We start from the raw sequence: 22,746 nt of genomic DNA, 5'->3' as shown, positions 1-22,746 counted from the left end.
GGGGTCGGGGAAGCCAAGTGCATCATTTACTGCTGGGGGTGGGGGTCCGGGCTGTGGGCGGGAAAGCCAAGTGCGGGTCCGGACTGCGGGCGGGGGTCAGGGAAGCCAAGTGCATCATTTACTTAATTATGTTCGCAAATGGTTCTTTAACTCGCACTGAGAAGAGTTAACAAAATGCACACTCCCTTTCAAATGCATGCAATACCACCATCTTGACTCATTGTTTTTTGGGCCGATGTACATAGGTTTGGTTGTCGGGGCAGGTGGGGGTCGAAGCAGGCGGGGGACAGGGCGGGCGGGGGCCCGGGCTGCTGGACAATGTCGGGGCGGGCGGGGGGGGAAGCCTAATTGCTCCCGGACAAGGTCGGGACGGGTTGCTAGTCAAAAATAAATCAAATATGGTCACATTGGGACATCCTCATATATTTATTTTCAGTGTGTCTGTTTCCTTTTTGACTCAGTGTGTGTAATTGTGCATGCCTGTGTGCAGGTTGGGTAGAGTAGCCATGTGTGTGCTAGTGGGCCATAGTGCACACTTGTATGTGGGTTTCAATTTGTTGAAGTACAATGTGTGGACTATGTGAGCGTGTTTGTGGGTGTGCAAGTGTATGTGTGAGAGTGAAGGGCCAGTATTGGTGCCAGTGTGCAGGTGGTGGTGACTTTTGTTATCCACTCGAGTAGTAAAATGCCATAGCTCCACAGTTCATACAGGCATACATTGAGGAGCCTGTCCTACCACCACACACTGCGGACAACCTTACACCCTTTATCTTGGGTGGAGGACTTAAGGTGTTGTTAAAAGTGGTGATTTTGCCTGAGAAAGATGCCCACCTCAAATCTGACTTACCCCTTTGTTCCTCCTCTTGAACCACATTCTCAGCCGCAAAGCACGGTTGTCTGGCCAAAGTGAGAGCGCTTCTGCAGAAAATGCCAAGGATGTGAGCAGACCATTGCGATAGACAGTCCGACATTGGGCTGCTTACGTTGTCTCTCAGGGTGGTGTGTTGGGGTTTTGAAAGTGCTTTGCTTTTCTGCCGCCCACTGGTGCTAAAGTACCATGTGTGTGATTTAAATGCATGCATGGTATCTGAGGACACTGCCTGCGGCATGGGTGTGGTGAGACCTAGGGCCACTACAAAGGGGCATAATATTCAATTTAGCATAGGTACTCCGTAAAGATCTCAAAGGGAGCTCCTTTGTAGAGGAGGCTTTGTTGATGTCAAGAGTTATGTGGAGTGAAGGGGTTCTTTTGAAGTGCAGCTGCCTACCTCAGGTACCAAAACGTCTTGTTGTCTTCCTGTTGTGAATAATACTAAGTGGAAAAGTAGGACCACCTGTGGTGAACATGGGCAGGGGTTGGCACAAAACGAAACCCCCAACTCTCGCTCCTTAGACTTGCGTTATAAAAATACATCAGAGCGATGTGGCAGAGTTACACTTCTCTAAAAATGCAAACATTTGGCCCGATTCACAAAAGTAATCTGAGACAAAATCCTAACTTTCCGACTTTCGATATTCACAAGGGGGATTTAGGAGAAGTAAAGTTAGGATTTTGTCTCAGTTAAACTTAAGTTTAACATAAGTAAAACTTAAGTTTTACTTAGACAAAGTCCTAACTTTACTACTCCTAAATGCCCTTTGTGAATATCAAAAGTCGTAAAGTTAGGATTTTGTCTCAGATTACTTTTGTGAATCGGGCCCTTAGTCAAGTTTTTGTGTTTACTTGTGGTAGAAACATTCTGGCAAAACCCATGGAATCTGCCTGCAGAAGAAGTTCTAACCAGTGCGAATTTACTATGGTTTTGCAAACTTTTTTGTGAGTGTGAGATTCTGCCGTGTTTGCGACATTGAAGGACAGTTCGCAAATAAGTCAATCAGGAAACATAGGAGCATATTACCAACAACTAGCGATAATTATCGCTATGTTGGCTTAGCGGCAATATTATTATCACCGAGCTCCGCCGATTTTTATCGCAGATAAACCTTGCTATTATCAAGGTTTATCTCAAAAGCGATAAAAATCGGCCGAAATGCATGAATATTGCTGAAAAGTCAGCGATATTCATGCATTACCGAGCTAATGCTCTTAGCCATGTTATCCACCTACCATTGGATAACATGGCTAAGAACTGCTCTGGGCAGGCATTAGCTTTTGGAGATATTCGCGCTTAGCGCGAATATTTCCAAAAGTAGGTAATAGGAGATAGCGATGTTAGCGACTGTTTACAGTCGTTAACATCTTGGCACGCCCACTTTGCATGCATTAGCGATAAATATCACTGACATGCAAAGCGGGCCCCAAGATGATCGCTATCTCCTATTAGCTGTCGCCAACTAGTGTTAGCGACAGCTAGGTAATAGTGCGATAAACTCATCGCCGCTTTAGCGGGAAAAATTCCCGCTAAAGCGGCGATAAGGCCCTTGGTAATATGCCCCACAATATCTGTTTATTTACACTCGTATGCAGTATGTTGAGCCGTCGAAGAATAGAAGTACACTCCTTTTCAGGCTGCTTCGCGAGTTTAATCGAGCTGATGCGTGTTCTGACTCCACGTGCTTCGTTGCCTGGAGACTCCACAGGCCCTCCTCTCCTCAGCGAATCACTGACAGAATTTCGATTTCTAAAAAATCGACCTACTATAACATCGAGTCTCTAATATCGATAGCACTAATATCGACACCCTATACTTAACATGAAAACTACAATAATATCGAGCAAACTATATCGATGCACAAAAATATCGTCTACAGAAATATCGTTAGCATTATTTTCGAATACCATAATATCGACACTCAATACTACATATAACACACTACAATAATATCGAATACTAAAATTTCGATAGCACTATTTTCGTCTATATCAAAATATCGATAGCTAAATAATACTCCATTTTTTATATATAACACCAATAAATCTATTCTCTAAGTAATACACACATTTCAAATGACTTCACTAATGTATTTTCAATTTATTAAGTAACATTTAGTGTACAAAAACTGACGAAGTTTGTACATAAACTCTTTGTAAACATACTTATTTAATACTTAGTACTCATTTTACATAATCTTTATTTATTACAAGAGTTTTTTTTAACATAAATATATAATTTCAATTCCTCAACATAAACTATATAAGAAGATATATCTTAAATGTTTAACTTAAAAAAAATTCAAACTAACCAATAGTAACTCGTCTTTACATATCTGACCAATCAGATAGCAAACTTAATTACACATAGACTATATAAACCAATCACAAACAGCCATACAAGTTGCAGGAAATATTCTTCGTGACCACATACTGCCAATTTTGGGAGCACCATCTATATTCTTCTCTGCAAGAAAATTCGTCCTGAAACTACAAGTAAGTAATCATATAGCTCTGTTAATAAATTCTAATGTTTTTTTGCTATTACTTATAGACCAAGATTTGTAACCTAATTTGTTATTTCTTTATGTACTTTACCTTTAAACAGACTCTACAAACAAATCAAGGTATACTTCAACTTCAAGATACAGGACACTTTAAATTTAAAAAAGGTATCTACATATGTTTAACATTTACTTAACGTTATTTGCCAATTATTGGCCTAATTTAAAACTCTATACTTTGTTTCTTAGCCTGTAAATCTTAATACATAGTGTGAAGCCAGAATGTTTTGAGGAAAAAACGTTACAATGCTGTGTAAAAAATGTTTTCTTCCTGTTCTTAAATATGTTTTTATGTGCTTTTACTCATAATACATGTGTCATCCTCGGTTCTTTTTAGCAAATAAGTAACAATGCTTTATAACAAATGTGTATTATTTATATAACATATAAACGCATTAGTAATTTTCATCAACTTTCTCTCTAAACAGAACTCAAAGGTACAGAAAAGAGATAATTCACATCAAAGAACAAACATTCTGCTACTACTATAATTCTCTTGGTAAGTTCATAAATAAAACATAACTAGTCTTTATAAACTCTATAGAATGTACTAGAAATAAAAATGACTCTTTTTATGCATCTGTTAGTATAATGTTCCTGTTCTTAAATATGTTTTTTTGTGCTTTTACTCGTAATACATGTATCATCCCCGGTTCTTTTTAGCAAATAAGTAACAATGCTTTATAACAAATGTGTATTATTTATATAACATATAAACGCATTAGTAATTTTCATCAACTTTCTCTCTAAACAGAACTCAAAGATACAGAAAAGAGATAATTCACATCAAAGAACAAACATTCTGCTACTACTATAATTATCTTGGTAAGTTCATAAATAAAACATAAGTAGTCTTTATAAACTCTATAGAATTTGCTACAAATAAAAATGACTCTTTTTATGCATCTGTTAGTATAATCTTGGAAATTTCTCTTTTTAAATCCAAATAAACAAACCTATTTTTAGAGACGTTATAAAGAAAAAAAATGTTACCAAAAAACAAATTGTAACTTTTCCTATAACATACTTAATTATTTCTCAACAGACCGTGGCAATAGAAGAACAACATCAAACTGAACAAGCATCTACTTTCGATAAATAGAACATTACTGCTGGTAAGTAAATTACTAGAAGAATACTAGCTTTATTTAAAATCTTTTATACATTTCTGATTGTATTAATATTTGTATATTAACTTTTCTAGATACCAGAACTCAAGAATGACTGATGATGCAACATTTATTACATCTCAGAAAGGCAAATTTTTGTTATGCTATATGGGCTACATTTATACTCAGGAGAAACAAAAAGACCTTAAAGTGAATTGGAAGTGTACAAAATATTACTCCAATAAATGCTATGGCCGTGCTACAACAAGGGAAACTAGTGTTATAAATACCACTGAACATAATCACCCACCAAACATCTCGGAAATAGAAGTGAGATCCACTCTTGAGAATATCAAGGAATTAAGTACCAGATCAGAACTACCTACCAACGTAATTCTGAAAGAATTACTACCTAAAGTTCCCAAAGAAGCAAGAGGTCAGCTACCATCTATTGCTACCATTAAAAGAACAATAGCAAGAACAAAAAAAGCAAGTAGACCCAATATACCAACTCCTAAAACTTTTGAAGAAGTCATAATTCCGCCAGAGCTTGTAATTACTCATAATGACGAGCCATTTATTTTTTATGATAATCATAGCAAGGACAAAAGAATAATCATGTTTGCAACTAATAACAATATAAAAAAAATTAACTGAAAATACTACTTGGATGATGGATGGAACTTTTTCTATATGCCCAAAACCTTTCTACCAGTTATACACAATTCATGGGCAATATCATAATACCTGTATCCCCTTCATATATTGTTTATTACCAAACAAACAAGCCACAACTTACTCAGAAATCTTACAAAAAATAAAGGAACAAACTTCTGACTACTTCCCAATGAAAATCATCATAGACTTCGAGCAAGCTATGATTAATTCTATTTTGAAAACTTACCCACACACATCCATTCAAGGATGTTATTTTCATTTCAATCAATGTCTCTGGAGACATTTACAAAAATCTGCCCTTAGTGTTGAGTATGCAACAAATATAACTTTTGCATGCCAAATCAAACATCTCATTGCTCTGGCATATGTACCAGTAACTGATGTGGCCGAACATTACAATTTGTTAATTGAAAGTCCTTTCTACACCCAAAATGAGCAAAGACTCGCCCCACTTTTAGATTACTTTGAGGACAACTGGGTAGGAAGACTACATAGGTCAGGCCACAGACGCCAGCCAAAATTTGCAATTCCCTGGTGGAATGTCTATCTACCAACACTCAACCAAGAGGCAAAAACGAACAATGCTGTTGAAGGTTGGCACAATGCCTTCCTCTCTTCTACTGGACGTACAACACCCACATTACACAAGCTAGTCACAGCTATACAAAAAGAGCAAAGCTTTCAGGAACTACGTATGCAGCAATCTGTCATACAACTGAAACCTAAACTCTCTAGACAAACTGCTCAAATGTATTTATATCTTCAACAGCAAGTCCAACTATATCCTACAACAAGAGGACTGGAATATTTAAAAATGATAGCCAAAACATTGAACTAATTGCAATAACTAAATTAATTGATAGAGATCAAACAATATCCTTAATCTAATAAAACGCATATTTTAATATAATAAAAAAATATTTATTTAGTCTAATTTATTTTTTAACACTATTCTAAAAAGACTAAATAAATATATTATTATATCACAATATTTGTTTTTAAAAACTGCTTCCATCCAAATAAAATAACTTAAATTTATAACTTACCTTTAAATAGAACATCTTAAAGATAATCCTTTACCGACAATACAATGTGTAAATATCAAAGACTTAATCCAACAAATCATTAATTATGTTTTCTTTAACTCTGCTAAAACTATCCATCATCCAAATTAAACGACTATTTAAATGCCATTTAAAATAACGACTGTTATCTTAAAGTGTGAAAAATATTTCACAGACCTCAAAATATAAAGGAAGAATGTAAATCATCTCCGTTCTAACAACTGAAACACACTTCCTTTCCCCAAAAAAATAATAATCGGAAACGGAAATAGCTGTTTCAAAATACTAGAAAAAAAAACAGCTAAACAATCCCACCGACATAACACTAACGAGTATCCCATAATATATAAACATAACATTCCTATTTATTTTATTTTAATTAAATTATACCACATACTCATTAACTCCAACTATTTTAAATGGCTCAAAAAGTCGTGAACGAAAATACGTATTGATTCCACTCCATTATATGTAAATAGTCATACTTTAATTACCAACCCCAAAACAGCAAAATATAACCTTTAATTTTAATTTACAATACTTTAAAAATATAAAAGTCGAATCGTACCTACTCAAAAGTGAACCTGCTTCCAACCGCGACTTTCCCTTTACCAAAATAACGCAAAAAGACAAAGAGTGGTTACAAAATAAACGATCCAAATTATATGTAGCTGTGAAAAGTACTACTATAAATGTCCATTATTGTTATATATAGATGGCTCGAAATTATGTGTAATGTTAAAAAAATCGTATAGTATATTGTGAATAGAAAATCTTTTTGCCTGTATATTAATTATATATTACATACTTTTAATATTTATTACATTAAGTATGAAAATATAAAAATATTTAATGTAATATTTATTAAAATTATTATATAACTAAATGTGTAATATTGTATTTGTTTATCAGATTTAATTGTTTACAATATGACTAATATGTGAAAATTGTTATTATTAAAACGTATTTATTAATAATAATAATCATACATAAGAATATTGTAATGTTAAAAGAATCATTGATGATGATGTACATGTTCTAATTAGGATATTTATATTATATTATACATTTAAAAGTGTTCATATGTTAATATCATCATCAGTATATCACTATATGGATTAAAAATTAGTGACTTATGTTTTTCATTACACATGTTTGATGTTTTATTAAGAAACAATAATTGTATTATGTATGTATAATATCATACATTGCATTATGTGAACTAACCATTTTTTCTCTACAAATTAAAAGTACTTGTCAAGAAAATTACTGTAAAATGTGATTATTAAAAGAACATTGTCCTCCTTTTTTGTTTATATGTATACCAAAGATAGCTTGATAAAATGTATATGTGATCGTATATTTCAAGTGTTGAATAAAAAAATTTACAGGAAAGAAAACTGGTGTCATTATTTTGTATTACCTATGACAAAATCATTTTTATGTATTTTTGCAAATGTATTATAACTGTAATGTTCTATCTATTTCTATATACCATATGTAAATAAATAACATACTATACACTGAAGTTATAACAATTATTATTCATACACCCATATACATATAATATCAATATTTGAAAGACACATAATTAAATTTTTTAATATTCCGACTCCAATAACCATTTACTTTAGGTAATTGCTTCTCAAAAACCGTGATTAATTTACTATTAGAACTGCAATCACCATTTAATTAGAGTAAGTGCAGGACACAGAACATATTAAATTTACTCTTCCAACTCCAATTAACAATTAATTTAAGTAACTGCAGGACATTAAATAATAATAAATTACTATAGTAAATCAAATGTGAAAAAATGAATAATGTAATATAATTAAATTTAATTTAATATAATAAATTTAATTTAAATTGAATCTTAATTTATGTTTTCCCTGTACCCCTATAACTAAAAACTGACCCTGAAACCTAAAAATACCCCTTCACCCACAAACTAAAAACTGACCCTGAAACCTTACAAAACCCCTTCACCAACAAACTAAATACTGACCCAGAACCCTAAAAATACCCCTTTACCCACAAACTGAAAACTGACTCTGAAACCTCACAAAACCCCTTTACCCACAAACTAAAAACTGACCCTGAAACCTTACAAAACACCTTTACCCACAAACTAAAAACTGACCCAGAAACCTTACAAAACCCCTTCACCCACAAACTAAAAACTGACCCTGAAACCTAAAAATACCCCTTTACCCACAAACTAAAAACTGACCCTGAAACCTTACAAAACCCTTCACCCACAAACTAAAAACTGACCCTGAAACCTAAAAATACCCCTTTACCCACAAACTAAAAACTGACCCTGAAACCTAAAAATACCCCTTTACCCACAAACTAAAAACTGACCCAGAAACCTAAAAATACCCCTTTACCCACAAACTAAAAACTGACTCTGAAACCTCACAAACCCATTTACCCACAAACTAAAAACTGACCTTCAAACCTTACAAAACACCTTTACCCACAAACTAAAAACTGACCCAGAAACCTTACAAAACTCCTTCACCCACAAACTAAAAACTAACACTGAAACATTACAAAACTCTTTCACCCACAAACTAAAAACTGACCCTGAAACCTAAAAATTCCCCTTTACCCACAAACTAAAAACTGACCCTGAAACCTTACAAAACCCCTTTACCCACAAACTAAAAACTGACCCTGAAACCTTACAAAACACCTTCACCCACAAACTAAAAACTGACCCTGAAACCTAAAAATACCCCTTTACCCACAAACTAAAAACTGAGCCTTAAACCTTACAAAACCCCTTCACCCACAAACCAAAAACTGACCCTGAACACTTAAAATACCCCTTCGCACATACACAAAGAACAGACCCTAAACGCACAAAATGTACCTTTGATAAAACTACCCACCCTGATCCACTATAAACTCGACATCCCACTCCTAAAAATATAATACATTTATTTATTAAATATCTACTAAATTATATATTTTTAATACTTTTTACTACATACACAAAATACCTCAATTTAGAACAAAAACATAATAGTGTTCATAATTTCATATTTAAATAATATGTATATAAAATTTCGAATAGAAACAAAAATTAAATACAAGGCGAAATTTTTAATTCTATGATTAGAGTATACTTTGTTTATACACTACCCACCCTTATCCCCTTGAAACTATACATCCCACTCATAAAATAATTAGACAAATATTTTTACAAAATATATAAAAATATTATAATTACAAATCTATTTTAGTACATACACAACAGCAAACTTAAAAAATAAGTACTATATTCGATAACAATCGATATCATTTCGCATAATTTGAAATATTTTTTTAAATTTTAGAAATTTTGCAAATTTATATGAAATTGCGAAATTTTAATTTATATAATTACCCTATATATTTTTAAAACACTACCCACCCTTATCCCCTATAAACTCTACATCCCGCTCCTAAATTTATTGTACAAATATTATAAAAATATAATGTAATATTTTAATATTTATAATACTTTTTTGTACATACACAAAAATTAATCATAATGTTTTATATACTCCCTAAATTTCGATCAAATTTCGACTACTACAAATATTTTTTAAAATTATCGAAATTTTGAAATCTAAAGGAAATTCGAAATTTAAAATTGTACAATTTCACTATACTTTTTTAAAACACTACCCACCCTTATCCCCTATAAACTCTACATCCCGCTCCTAACATTAATATACAATTATTTAGTAAAAAATGAAAAATTTAGATATATTTACACAATTTATTAATATATATCCAAAAGCAAAGTACAAATAATTTAACAATACTCAATAAATTTATATAAAAATTCGCAATTTTAAATAATTTGAATTAAATTTCGCAAATTTAAAATTTTACTTCAAATGCGAAATTTATTATTCCATATTTACACTATACTTTTTTAATACACTACCCACCCTTATCCCCTATAAACTCTACATCCCCCTCCTACACTTCTAACTAAAAATAATAAAATGATATGTAAAAATTACCTTATATATAAACAACATTTAACTATATCATTACTTAACATACTTTAAAACATCACTTTTACATATCGATATTTTTGACAATCGATATTTTCAGCATCCATATTACTGATTTCGACATTCATGTCTTCGATATTTTTGACACACACATAAATCGATATTTTCTACGACGATATTTTGGTTTTCGAAATTTCTTACCATCGATATTTTGGACTCGATAATATGGTACATCGACATTAACAACTCGATATTTTGACTGTCTACCCTCCTCAGCAGCTGCCTATCACAGTGGCACACAGCTCTGCACAGCTGCTCCATCCACAGTCCCGCTTGGGCCCTTGCAGGTACTGGTGGCTGCTTTTCTTACCTGCTGCTGGGTTGGAAGGTGCCGCCGTACTCTGAACTGCTGCTGCGTTGACAGCAGAGGCGCAACTAGAGCCAAATTTCGGGCGGGCTAAGAAAAAATTTCGGGGGGCTGAACCTTTAATCAGTAGGCAGAGTGGAGCTGCAGGGCCTCCAACAAGGGATGAAACAACAGCAAAGCCTAATTAACATTCAAATGGTCTTTTAAAGACCTGTGAAATGTTCGGGTGTGGCTCTGTGTGTGCCCGGGATCTGTCTCATCCCGGGCTGCCACACACGACGGGGGGGGGGGGGTAGGGGAATGGGGGGAGGGAGGGTGCGGGGGGGGGGTAAAGCCCGGTGAGTTCAATGGGTGTTGCGCGCCTGGTTGACAGCTCCTTCTTGCTCTCAGCTCTACACTGACTCCGAGATGATGCTGGCTCTGACTCCACGTGCTCAGTTGCCTGGAGACTTCCCAGCCCCTCCTGCCCTCAGCAGCTGCCTATCATGGTGTCCCATTAAGGGCTGACACTGCCAGCAAAGAATTCTGCCACGCCCACCACGATGTATTTATGACCGGATCACTCACAGTGTGTGTAGATAACATTTAGGAAAAAGAAAAAGCACCACAAACCACGAAAAGGGGGAGCAGAAGGGGCCGGGGAGGTGGTCAACACGGACAAAAAGAGTGGAGCTGGGAATTTACACCAGGGAGTGGGACTGCATGAGGATGGGCTGGAGGGGCAAAAGCCAATGGGACAATAGGCGGATAAAAAAGCAGGAGGGAACAGGGAATTTTCACTAGGGAGAGCATGAACAGGGACGAGAGGGGCTAAAGGCAATGGAACGAAGGGGAACAACGGGCGAACTGAATAGCAGGGCCCAGGGCGCTGCTCGGAGCTAAGGAGCACGAGCAGGGGACATTAGCAGGAAATTGACAAAACAAGCCTAGAAAAGGTAGTGCCCAACATAAATGTATATGGCCAATCGTAAAATAATACATGTAACAGGGCCAGTGTCCAGAGCGGGACCCAAATAGCAAAAGGAGGGGCAATTAGACAATTGTAAGCTATTTCCCAATGAAAACAAAGGATATTAAAAAAGCAGACGAAGGAAGCAATTATAATAAGCAAAGGCTGTGCTGAATGCCCGTAGAGAAGATACTGCATGTCTCGCAGAGAGGGGCATGCACTCTGCCACTAGGCTTCACCTAAACAACCACACCCAAGGACCTCCGTGATCATTCCCACACACCCACCTGGACAGTGGTAGGGAAGGATAAACCTGTGTCTACCCCTCCCACAGACAAACCTAGAAGTATGGCCAGTGCCCACCTCAATCCGAGGGAAAGCACACCAGTATTAATGTGCGCAATCTGGTCCTGAATAGTATGCAGCCCCTCGAATAGTACTCATGATGCTGAACATGCTCTCGAATGTACCAGCCTCACTCTACATTAAATAAAAATCCATTGAATCACAGTAGTACATCTTTTTCCTTAAACCATCGGATTAGAACTCATCACCCAGTAAAACAAAATTGCAGCTGAAGCCTATGCCAGCCCAGTCCCGAGTGTGGAGACTCCCCAAATCCGCCCGAGTGCTGAGACTCCCCCACAACTGCAGGCCCTTTGCGACTCAGGCCCTGTGTGTTTAGTAATTGGATACTGAGCTGACAAGGGTGGCAAGGCTCATGCAATTGTATGCAGCAATAAATGGGGTTCACTTCCCAAATGGCATGGTTATGTTATGTTATGTTAAGATATCTTGTAGAGCGCACAGCTGCCCCAGAAATGGGGCGTCCCGGCACTGAGCAAAACAGAACCTAAACAGCGAGTATCCCTCCTGAGGAAAGACAAAAAGGGCTAGGAAGACAGGTGGGTCAAAGGAAGGGAACTTAATGCGGGAACAGATGGCTCTTTAACACTTTTCGGAAAGTCAAATTGTTATCCATGCTCCGGATGTGAGACGGAAGATCATTCCAGAGCTTGGCAGCCAGAACGCGGAACGAGCGCCCACGAGCACAGGAACTCTTCGCACGTGGTATAGAAAGCAAATGTTTGCCTGCAGAGCGCAGATGACGCAAGGGAGTGTAGAACAAGAGCAGGCCAGATATTATACCAGAGATGGGAGATTTCAGGATCTTGAACGCAAAGCAGAGAGGTTTAAACTCCACCCGCCTCTCCACTGGCAGCCAGTGTAGCCACTGAATGGTACTAGAGGTGGGGCAGTGACTGGGAATGGCAAGAAGCGTTCTGGTGGCGACATTCTGGACCCTCTGAAGTCTTGAGATCTCGGTCTTATTGACCCCTAGATAAAGCACTCTGGCGTAGTCCAGTCTAGATAGAACAGATGCTTGCACAATGATGTGCCGGATGGAAGGGTCAAAGAAACCCAGCATGGGTCTAGGACTGCGCAGAATGCCAAGACATGTCACCAACACCCTCTTAGTTTGAGTTTGAAAGCTCAGCGCTGAGTCAACCCAGACACCCAGATTTTTCACCTCCTTTTGAAGTAGGGGGGGGGTTCCAGGGAGGAGGGCCACCAATGCCCGCTCCACAGCTCATGATCCTTCCCAACCAGCAGGACCTCGGTCTTGCTGGCGTTGAGCTGTAGGCAATTGGCAGTCAGCCACTCTGCTACATCCGCCTAGCCACTTAAAACTTTCCCGCATCATTTCAGCAGTCATTGGAGAGGGCGACTACAAGTTGGGTGTCATCAGCATATGACACAATCGTCAACCCTCTGCTTTTGGCTAGTAAGGCCAGTGGCTGAGCATAGAAGTTGAAAAGTGTAGTGCTTAGCACAGAGCCCTGTGGTACCCCCGGTTTGACGGAATACATCCTAGATGAAAAAGGGGGAGACGAAACTTGGAAAAACCTATCTGAGAGGACAGAGGTAAGCCAGGTCAGGGCAGCGCCCGCAATGCCGGCCTCCTTCAAAAGCGGCACTGAGATCCAATAGGATCAGTGCCGAGGACTGCCCCTCATCCAAGGCTGCTCTCAGATGTTCAGATACGGCTAGGAGGGCTGATTTAGTACTGAGACCACGACGGAAACCACACTGAGAGGAGTCCAAGATGTGATTTTCCTCCAGATCGTTAGATAGGATCGAGTTGACATGTGCTTATGTCATTTTAGAGATCCTAGGCAACAAGGAGAAAGGGTGGAAGTTCTCCAATTTAGTTGGGTCTAACGTGGGCTTTTTTTAGAAGTGGCATGACAATGGCCTGCTTCCATGAACTCGGGATAATGGCCTTGGCCAGGGACAGGTTGATGACCTGGCCCAGCGGTGTAAGTAAAACCGATAATAATCTCCTCCGATGTTTCGGCTTCATAGGGTCAGTGGATGAACCGGATTTAACCTCCAGCAGAGTGTAGTAAGTACTTCTTCAGTAATGGGTGGGAAGGTGGCTAATATATGGGCAGAGGGGGATGAATCCTTAGAATCACTACCCACAACCGTCGAAGGGAAGGTTTTGTAGATGTTTTCCACCTTGTTTATGAAAAAGATGGCTAGGTCATCGCAGTGCTCACTAGACTTGACTGTGGGTACCTAAGGTGCCCCCGCATTTTTCAGGTTAGTGATGATGGAGAAGACATTCTTGGTGGGATTCTGACTATTTCTGATCTCCTCCAAGAAGTAGGAACCTTGTGCTTTCTGGACAGCCCTGTGGTATTTTTTTTAGGCAGAATGGTAGTGGCCTTTCCGGATGATATCAAAATCTCGCCTCCGTCCCGTACCAGCTGTTTGCACGCTTTACGCATGGTGGAAAAGATGCCATTTTACCAAGGGTTATACTTGGTACTACGTCCCTTCGACCATTTGGCCGGGACCATAGCATCCAGTGGAAGCTTTAGCCAGTCCGTATAGACATCACTGGCCAGGTCAGGCTCGTCTGGCCAGCATGGCATACTTGATGAGAGGAAGGAGCAGAGCTCGTCAAAGTTTAACTTATGCCAGGGACGGCAGAGAGTGCAGTACTGTTGGGGCCTGAGGGATGACACCACCTCAAGGAGCTTCATAGAGATCAAGTAATCATCCATCCGTTCTAACGGAGTGGGGTTAAGACAGAGAGACCCGAAAGGTTAGAGAAAACAGGGTCGAGTAAGTGGCCCGCAGAGTGCATAGGGCCGGGAACCAATTGAAGCAGTTGGCAGGCCACTAGGTCCACTAAAAAGTTAGCTGCCTCAGAATCGTGAGGATTGTCAAGGTGAAGATTTAAATCACCAATGACCAAAAAGTTAGAATAACTCACAACCAGAGTACCTACTAGATCTGCCACCGCAATCATCCCTTCCTCGGAAGGACCTGGAGGGCAGTTGACTAATAGTCCCGTCAAGGTGAATTTAGGGTTGAGAGAGATCCCAAAACAGCCGCACTCACAGCCCGCCACAACTTCCTTAACCAGTGAGCAGGTGAGGTGTGATTTACAGTCAACCGCCACCCCTTGACTCTCGGTTGAGGGTACAGATGCTGTAGTTTGTGGGGAGCGCCAGACCCTGTGCAGACACAGAGACAGTTTTAACATCTAGTAACATTTCAATATTTACTTATTTTTCAGTTTCATAAAGTGGTGTGTTTTGCCTTTTTTTTTCTTAAAGCATTCTGATTTAGCAGAAATTCTGAATGAAGGATGGGAAAGGAAAGTTAGCGGTTGGAGCCCAATTTGCTCTGAAGAACCGGGTTTTAGAACCCAGCGGCGCCAGGGGAAACGCCCGATGTCTTCGGGTTCACCTGTCTTAGAATACAGAGACACAGGATACTTCTCTGTGACGTCAAAGACCAAGTTTATTGGCTGCAACCAGGAACAGAGGTCTACGAAGCACAACACGGGTGGTTTGCTAGAGACTTCACAAATTCATAGAGCGGAGCATCGTCTTTTATGCTAAAAATCACATTCCTGGCTAGCATCGATTACATACAAACTGACCAATTGGAGGATGACATTTCAAACATATCGCATGACGACAATCCCACTTTCTGTGGCCCAGCCCACCAGAAATGATTAGGCAAAATCCAACATTCCTGCTCAATCAGGCCGGACGGACCCATCATAAAAGACCTCAACCCATATCAGTAATTAAGCCATAAAGGAAGGAACAGAAGCAGATGAGAAGCAAGATAGAAGGGTGTATGCATGTACCATAAACTCAGAAATGTCCTGCTCTTTGATCTCTATCTGACCAGCTGCTTAACAAGGAACTGGCTCAACGAGGTCAGCCTCGGGCAAGGGAGTCAGTTCGTTCAGGTCACACAAAAGTCAGCTAAAGGTGTACGTGTCCCAAGGACTCGTTCGGCTGCAGTCATCGGCCTATGTGAGGGCAACCACACAAAATGGCTGCCGTACACAAAATGGAACCTGAGGGATCAAACGAAATCCCTGAATACGTGGTGTTTCCATTGATCGATTATGACGTAAACACTCGTACATACCGCACTCGTCATTTGCGGGCCGCTGATACCAAAATCGCTTTTATCCGACGACCTTTATTGAACGGGTTTAGAATCACGGAACCACAGCTCCTGCTCAGTGAGAGGTCAAAATGCAAGTTTGAACATTTCAGTTTTTAGGTTTCCTCTGCCTCTGGGCCTGTATTCAGAGAATTCTACAACCTGGGTGTCTAGAGTCCAATAAATCTTCCTCTGTTTTCAGTCAATTCAAGGTTTGTTCTCTGATTGTGTGTGCAGTCACTAATTGTAAATTTCAATTTTCAAATATCAACTATTAATTGATGATTGATTGGAACAGGGGGACTGTGTCCAGTTTCTGCAGATGTTGGAATGTCATCCATACCTGGGTTCATTCACAGTGCAGAAGACCTTGACTGACCCGTGCATCTACAAGGAGCATTTATAGTCCCCTTTTGGCTGGCTTTATGTGGTTATGCTTTCAGAAGTTGAAGCAAGGTTTGTTATGTTTGCAAGTTGTTGACAACTCTTTTTTCAGGAGATCATATTGCAATAGTCAAGGCATGTCATAGAAAGGACTCTACCAGAAAGAGTGGAAGGAGTTACCGCAGCAGTGAGCTGAAGTACCACTTAATCGACCAAGACAGTGACTGGAGGAGCGAAGAAGTGCTCTGGATTGAAATTAACTTCTTTCAGCAATGATGCAGATGAAACTCTCTTTTATCTGGTAATCCAGGCATGGGGTAATTTCTACAATCACAAGCGCACATTTCAAACGTCTGCAGCTACTGCTCTAAAAGCTATATCAGCGGGAGAAGGAAGAGCATGTAGATATTGAACAGCAGGCAGGAGACGAATGACCTCTGTGACGTGCCACAAGACATCAGATGCATGGACCACTCCACCACCAATCTGCATTTGTTAACTGCATTTAGAGAGAATTAACTGTTAACTGGATCGGCTCCGGCACTAATCCTGAAACTGACACTCATTTCTAAGCTTTCGGGTAATATACCACAATTCCCTGTGTGTAAGACCTCTCAAATTTCCCATTCCCGTCCATGAGTAGTTCACACAAGCAAGGTTGTTTCTTTGTGTCATGCATTCTGGGACTACATGTCTTAGTATACAAATAAAAAACCTGGACTAGATGTCCCACTGGATGGACAGGATGAGCCACATACTCATGGGCAGTTTGGGAATACAAGATGCCTTTTCTTTAACATAAATAATGCAGGGGCGACTGGTACAGAACTGGGGTGGTGGGGCTGCGGGGGTCTGTTTGGGGGGAGGTAAAAGAAAAAAAATCCACTTACCTCCTATGCAGTGCGGCTGTCTCTCCTCCGGCCTCATCTCTCCTCGCAGGAAGCACACAGGCTCCCCTAAGTCAATCGGAAAGCTGCTGTCATCATGATAGCAGCGTTGTGACTGGTCTGAATTCCATGGTTCGATGCTCAGACCGGCAGTATGAGCCTGTACATGTTCTCCACCCAGGCTGTGCATGACAGCCCGGTGGACAACATGCTAAGTGCGCGTGACTTTTTGGCTGGCTCAAGACAGCCGGCCAAACCGTCATGCGCACTTAACTGCATGAACCACTCCTCCGATCTGCTGCATGTGAGACAACCCAGCCTCTTCCGCCCTGCCCCATAAAACTGCCTTAGTAAGGAAAAATAAAATGACAATAATAACATATTATTTTATTTTTCCTTTGCGGCGACGTTCCTCAGCCTTAGTGGAGGAGCCGTCTCTGCTGATGTCCTCACAAAATGGTGGAGAGGTGAGTGGGGGGATCGCGTGGGTGTTTGCGCAGTGGGGAATTTAAATAAAAAAATAAAAAAAATAAACTTACCTTTTGAGGTCCCATGGAACAGGAAGCAGGCAGCCTCCCTCCCCTCCCCTAAGCCAATCACAATGCTGCAATGGCAACGTTGTGATTGGTAGGGAGGATGCCCAGTTGGGTGCCTATGGGGAGGCCATTTTCTCTTTATGTAGGCAGCATGCAGCCTACATGGAGAAAAGGGAGAGTGCGAATTGTGGTGTTAGCGTTCTAGCTGATGCCGGGGTGCGTGTAACCTAACACACGCCGACATCAGCGTGAGGAGTGCGCATGCGGGAGTGGCATTCGCTCCGTTCAGAGCCCGGCAGAGCGTGAGTATAGCAAGATGCCCGGCGCTCTTTTCCCAGATAATCTTGTGATAATAAATAAGAATTTCCCCTTCAATCCTGCATCAGTGTAATCCTTTGGGGGGGGGGGGAGGGACACCTGCAGACTCCACAGTGGCGACGAGGAGTGGGATCTGTCCACTCGAAAAAAAACACTTTTGGTCTGGCAAAGACTAGGAGCAGTGGAGAAACAGGGAGACCCAGCACACCCAACGATACCACCTGCTTGCAGAAGAAGGAGGAAGGCACGGAGCAACCACAAGACCTAAGGGAAGAGTGTGGCAGAGGCGCAGAGACCCACACAAGCACACTGAGTGCCTGAGAGCCAAGAGGCATTGCAATCTGCACAGAAGCACGGTAGGAGCACGCAAGCGCCCCCCACCAAGGCCCTGGCGGATAAGGGTGACCATGAGGAAGGGGGAAGAAGGGAACCCAGCCCCAACACGTCGCGAGCAGAAAGCGCCAGCACACCAGGCAGCCCCAGGAATCGAGAAGGGATCAACAGCATGCCAGGCAGCCCCAGGAATCGGGAAGTCGAGCCAGAGAGATAGGCCAGAATGAGCAACCAAGCATCCTCACTCACGGCGCTGATCCCGTTTTTACCCAAGCCAGGAGAAACACAGATGAAGTGGGAGGACTTGAGGGAATACTTCAAGAATGACTTAGAAGCCCTGGAGGACGAATCCACTGACAAATTCACCCCGCGAGAAGGAAACGAATATTACTACACAACCTGGGCCCGGAGGGCATAAGTGTGTTCACGAACATAGCGACGACGACGCTTCAAGCAGTCGACGCAGACGTCTTTAAACAAGCCCTAGAAGATATAGACGCCCACTACCGCCCAGCAGTTTTCGTCTCCATCAATAGATTCAATTTTCAGCAAAGAAAACAAGGGGAAGGAGAGTCAGTTGATGACTACGTAGCAGCCCGAAGGAGGCTAGCAGTCATGTGCAAGTACGGGGCACTGGAAGAAGACTTTATCAAGACCAGATAGTAATGCACACCACCAACAGAAATGTGCAAGATATACTGTGGGCTCACGGTGAAGCAACGCTAAAAGAAGTAATCGCGATGGTGAAAAAAGCCGAACTTTCCAAGCGATGTGCAGAAGCCGCGAAAAAGGAGAGTGCGCAAAGGATCATGATCAACAAAGTTGACGATGCGGAACCATCGGGTAGACACAAGATGGAGCCTGGAGACAACCGAGGAACCGGCAAATAGGCGGGATGACCGGGACAAGTGGGTAAACAACCCTCATTCACCAAATCCACGTGCTATAGATGCGGAAGTGCGAATCATGCGCCCATGACAAACACTGCCCTGCTTTCCTTGCAAAGTGCATGTTCTGTGGCCTGGTAGTCCACTACGACAAAGTGTGTCGGAGGAAAGAGAAGAAATCGATGGTGAAATACATAGCGCACCAGCAACATGAGGAAGGTGCCGATGAGGAGTCAGATGAAGACGACAGAGTGTTGTGCATTGAGGAGCAAGTACTGGGCATCGACACCCAGCGCTCTGACAAACCGAGAGCAGACATGTTAATAGGGGGAGTCAAAATCAGGATTGCGATTGACTCTGGATCCCCGTACACCATCGTGCAGAGATCGGTGTGGGAAGAGGAATTCAAACCGAGCCTGGGTCCCCAACTAGACCCACCGGACATTAGGCCAGTGCCATACACAAGCAACCCGATTCCAATGGTTGGATACCGGAGCCTGAAGTTCGAATTCAGAGGGAGGACAGCCACATGCAAGCTGTATGTGGCTGAGAAAGGCTCCTCGGTTCTGGGATGGAGAGACCAGGGTGACTTGGGTATCAAGCTAGACCCAGGAGGCAAGGAACAAGTACTGCTGACAGACAGTGAGCACTGGCCAGACCTGGGGAAGGTGAAAAGAGAGTTCCCCAAAGTCTTTGGAGGCAAGGTGGTGAAACTGGAGAAGTTCATGCATAAAATCAAACTTAAAGATGACTCCCAGCCAGTTTCTTACAAGGTCCGAAATGTACCCATAGCAGTGAGGGAAGCAGTGCAACGAGAACTGTCTCGACTGGAAGAGCAAGGGATCATTGAGCCAATCGACAGCTCAGAGTGGTTGGCTCCCTTGGTGGTCGCCAGGAAACCCAATGGCAAGGTGCGCCTGTGTGTGGACCTGCGCGAGCTGAACAAATGCTTGGTTGTGGAGAAGTTTCTGCTCCCCAGGATCGAGGAAATGTTGGTGGAAACCAGGGGAGTGAAATGGTTCTCCACAGTAGACCTCACGTCAGCATACCACCAGATTGACCTACACCCGTCCAGCAGGAAACTGACGTCCTTCATCACCCCCTATGGTTGTTATCAGTTCCGCAGGATGCCCTTTAGGCTATCGTCTGCCGCAGCGGTGTTCCAAAAACTCATGCACCGCTTATTCAAAGATGTCGAAGGCATCCAGTATTTCTAGGATGACATCCTGATAATGGGGAAGGACCGTAAGGACCACGATACCAAGTTGGGCAAGGTGCTAGGCGTACTACAGGAGAAAGGGCTCACAGCGGAGTGGGAGAAATGTAGATTTGGCATGACGTCCGTCACCTACCTGGGGCACAAGATAAGCGGACAGGGGATCACTCCCAAGAAGGACAACGTGAAAGCAATCTGCGAAGCCAGAGCCCCAACCAACAAGGACGAGGTACGGTCATTCCTGGGAATGGCCGAGTACTACAGTAAATTCGTCCAACACTTTGCCACGAAAACGCATAGATTACGGCAACTCATAAGGGACAAGGCATCATTCCAGTGGGACGACGAAGCTCAGAGGGAATTTGAAGAACTGAAAGGGAACATCAGCGAAGCTGTACCATTGCATGGACATGACCCGACGGGAGTCACCATTCTCACCACTGATGCCAGCGAAAAAGGTTTGTCCTTGCACAACAGAGAGATGACAACACGGTTGAAACGCTCAGCTTCGCGTCCAGAGCGCTGTCGCACACTGAACAGAAGTTCAGCGTAATTGGGAAAGAGATGCTGGCCGTTGTGTGGGCCATGGGAAAGTTCCGGCAGTTCCTGTGGGGCACGAGGTTTCGCCTGCAAACTGCCCACAAGCCGTCAGTCAATGTGCTCACCTCAAGTGGGCATGCCACGGCCACACCCCGGATTGCAAAGATGACCTTCAAGCTCCTAGAGTACACGTACGATGTGGAGTACATCCCGGGGAAACGCAACAAGGTGGCTGACTACCTCAGCAGGGCCTCAGCTATGGAAGAAGCACCCACGCCTGTAGAGGAGAACGAAGAAATGGTAGCAGTAATGGGAGACATGGAGAGAGCGATCAGCATACAAGAGTGGGCACACGCATACGAAGAGGATGAAAACCTGGAAGAGATCAAGAGGTACCTTGTCAATGGGTGGCCAGAAAAGAAAAGACTAAGGGAGGTGCCTAGGAAACTGTACGAAGTGCGGGAGGAACTATCCATGAGTGACTCAGGAACATTTCTGTATCACGATGACAAGGTGATACCACCAGAAAAGTTAATCCCAACATTGCTGAAACAGCTGCATGAACGTCACCTTGGCATCGTGAAGACCAAGTCAAGGGTGAAGCAGATGTACTGGTGGCCAGGAATGGACATCCAGATCGAGAGACATGTTAGGGACTGCAACCAATGCCAGGAGTCAGATAAAGTACTCAAACCTTTGAGGCCGGCGTTGGGAAGATTTGAGCTACCCCGTGATCCATGGGAAGACCTCGCTGTTGACATCCTAGGACCGATATTGGATGGACAAGGAACGGGCAAGTACTTGTGCGTGCTAGTAGACAAATATTCCAAATGGCCAGAAGTGCATGTGCAGGAAGAAATGGACACGGATGTAGTTATCAAATTCCTCACCTCAGTGTTCCTAATGGAGGGCATCCCGAGAACATTATTGACAGACAATGGCCTGCAATTCACATCTGATAAGTGGCACCGATACACAGAAAGGAACGGAATCAAGTCCAAACACACATCAGTGTATCATCCAGCCAGCAATGGACAAGTGGAAAGGTTTAACCGAGTCCTTATGGGATCCATTCAAGCAGCCATCATGCAAGGGAAGGACTGGGAGGCAGAAATTCAAAGAATGATGTGGGCGTACAGAATAACCCCCACCGCAACAGGGTATAGTCCCTTTCAGATCCTAAGGGGCAGACATCCATTCACGAAAGACAATGTGGTATGGAGAGAAAAGACCGTCACCAGTAAGTGGTCACCTGCTGTAGTCCAGCACAATTTGGAGAAGGCCCAGAGAGTGTACACAGAACACTATAACCGAAGAAGGAGAGTGAAGGACACGATTTTGGAAAAAGGGGAGTGGGTGAGAGTTATGCAGGCAGTACTGAGGAAAAAGGGAGAAAGCAAGTACAGCCCGCCCCTACAAGTGGAGGAAGTGTACAGCAGAGCAGCGCTCCTTAGCGATGGAAAAGTGTGGTCTCAGGATCGCATGGCGAAGATAAATAAAATCGTGCAGTGGCCGGAAGAGAAAGGAAATTGCACCCCTGCC

The sequence above is a fragment of the Lissotriton vulgaris genome, chromosome 6 (genome assembly GCF_964263255.1).
Source record: "Lissotriton vulgaris chromosome 6, aLisVul1.2, whole genome shotgun sequence".
In the NCBI taxonomy this organism is placed as follows: domain Eukaryota; kingdom Metazoa; phylum Chordata; class Amphibia; order Caudata; family Salamandridae; genus Lissotriton; species Lissotriton vulgaris.
The sequence above is the reverse complement of the archived record's forward strand: the minus strand, read 5'-3'. Positions refer to the sequence as shown.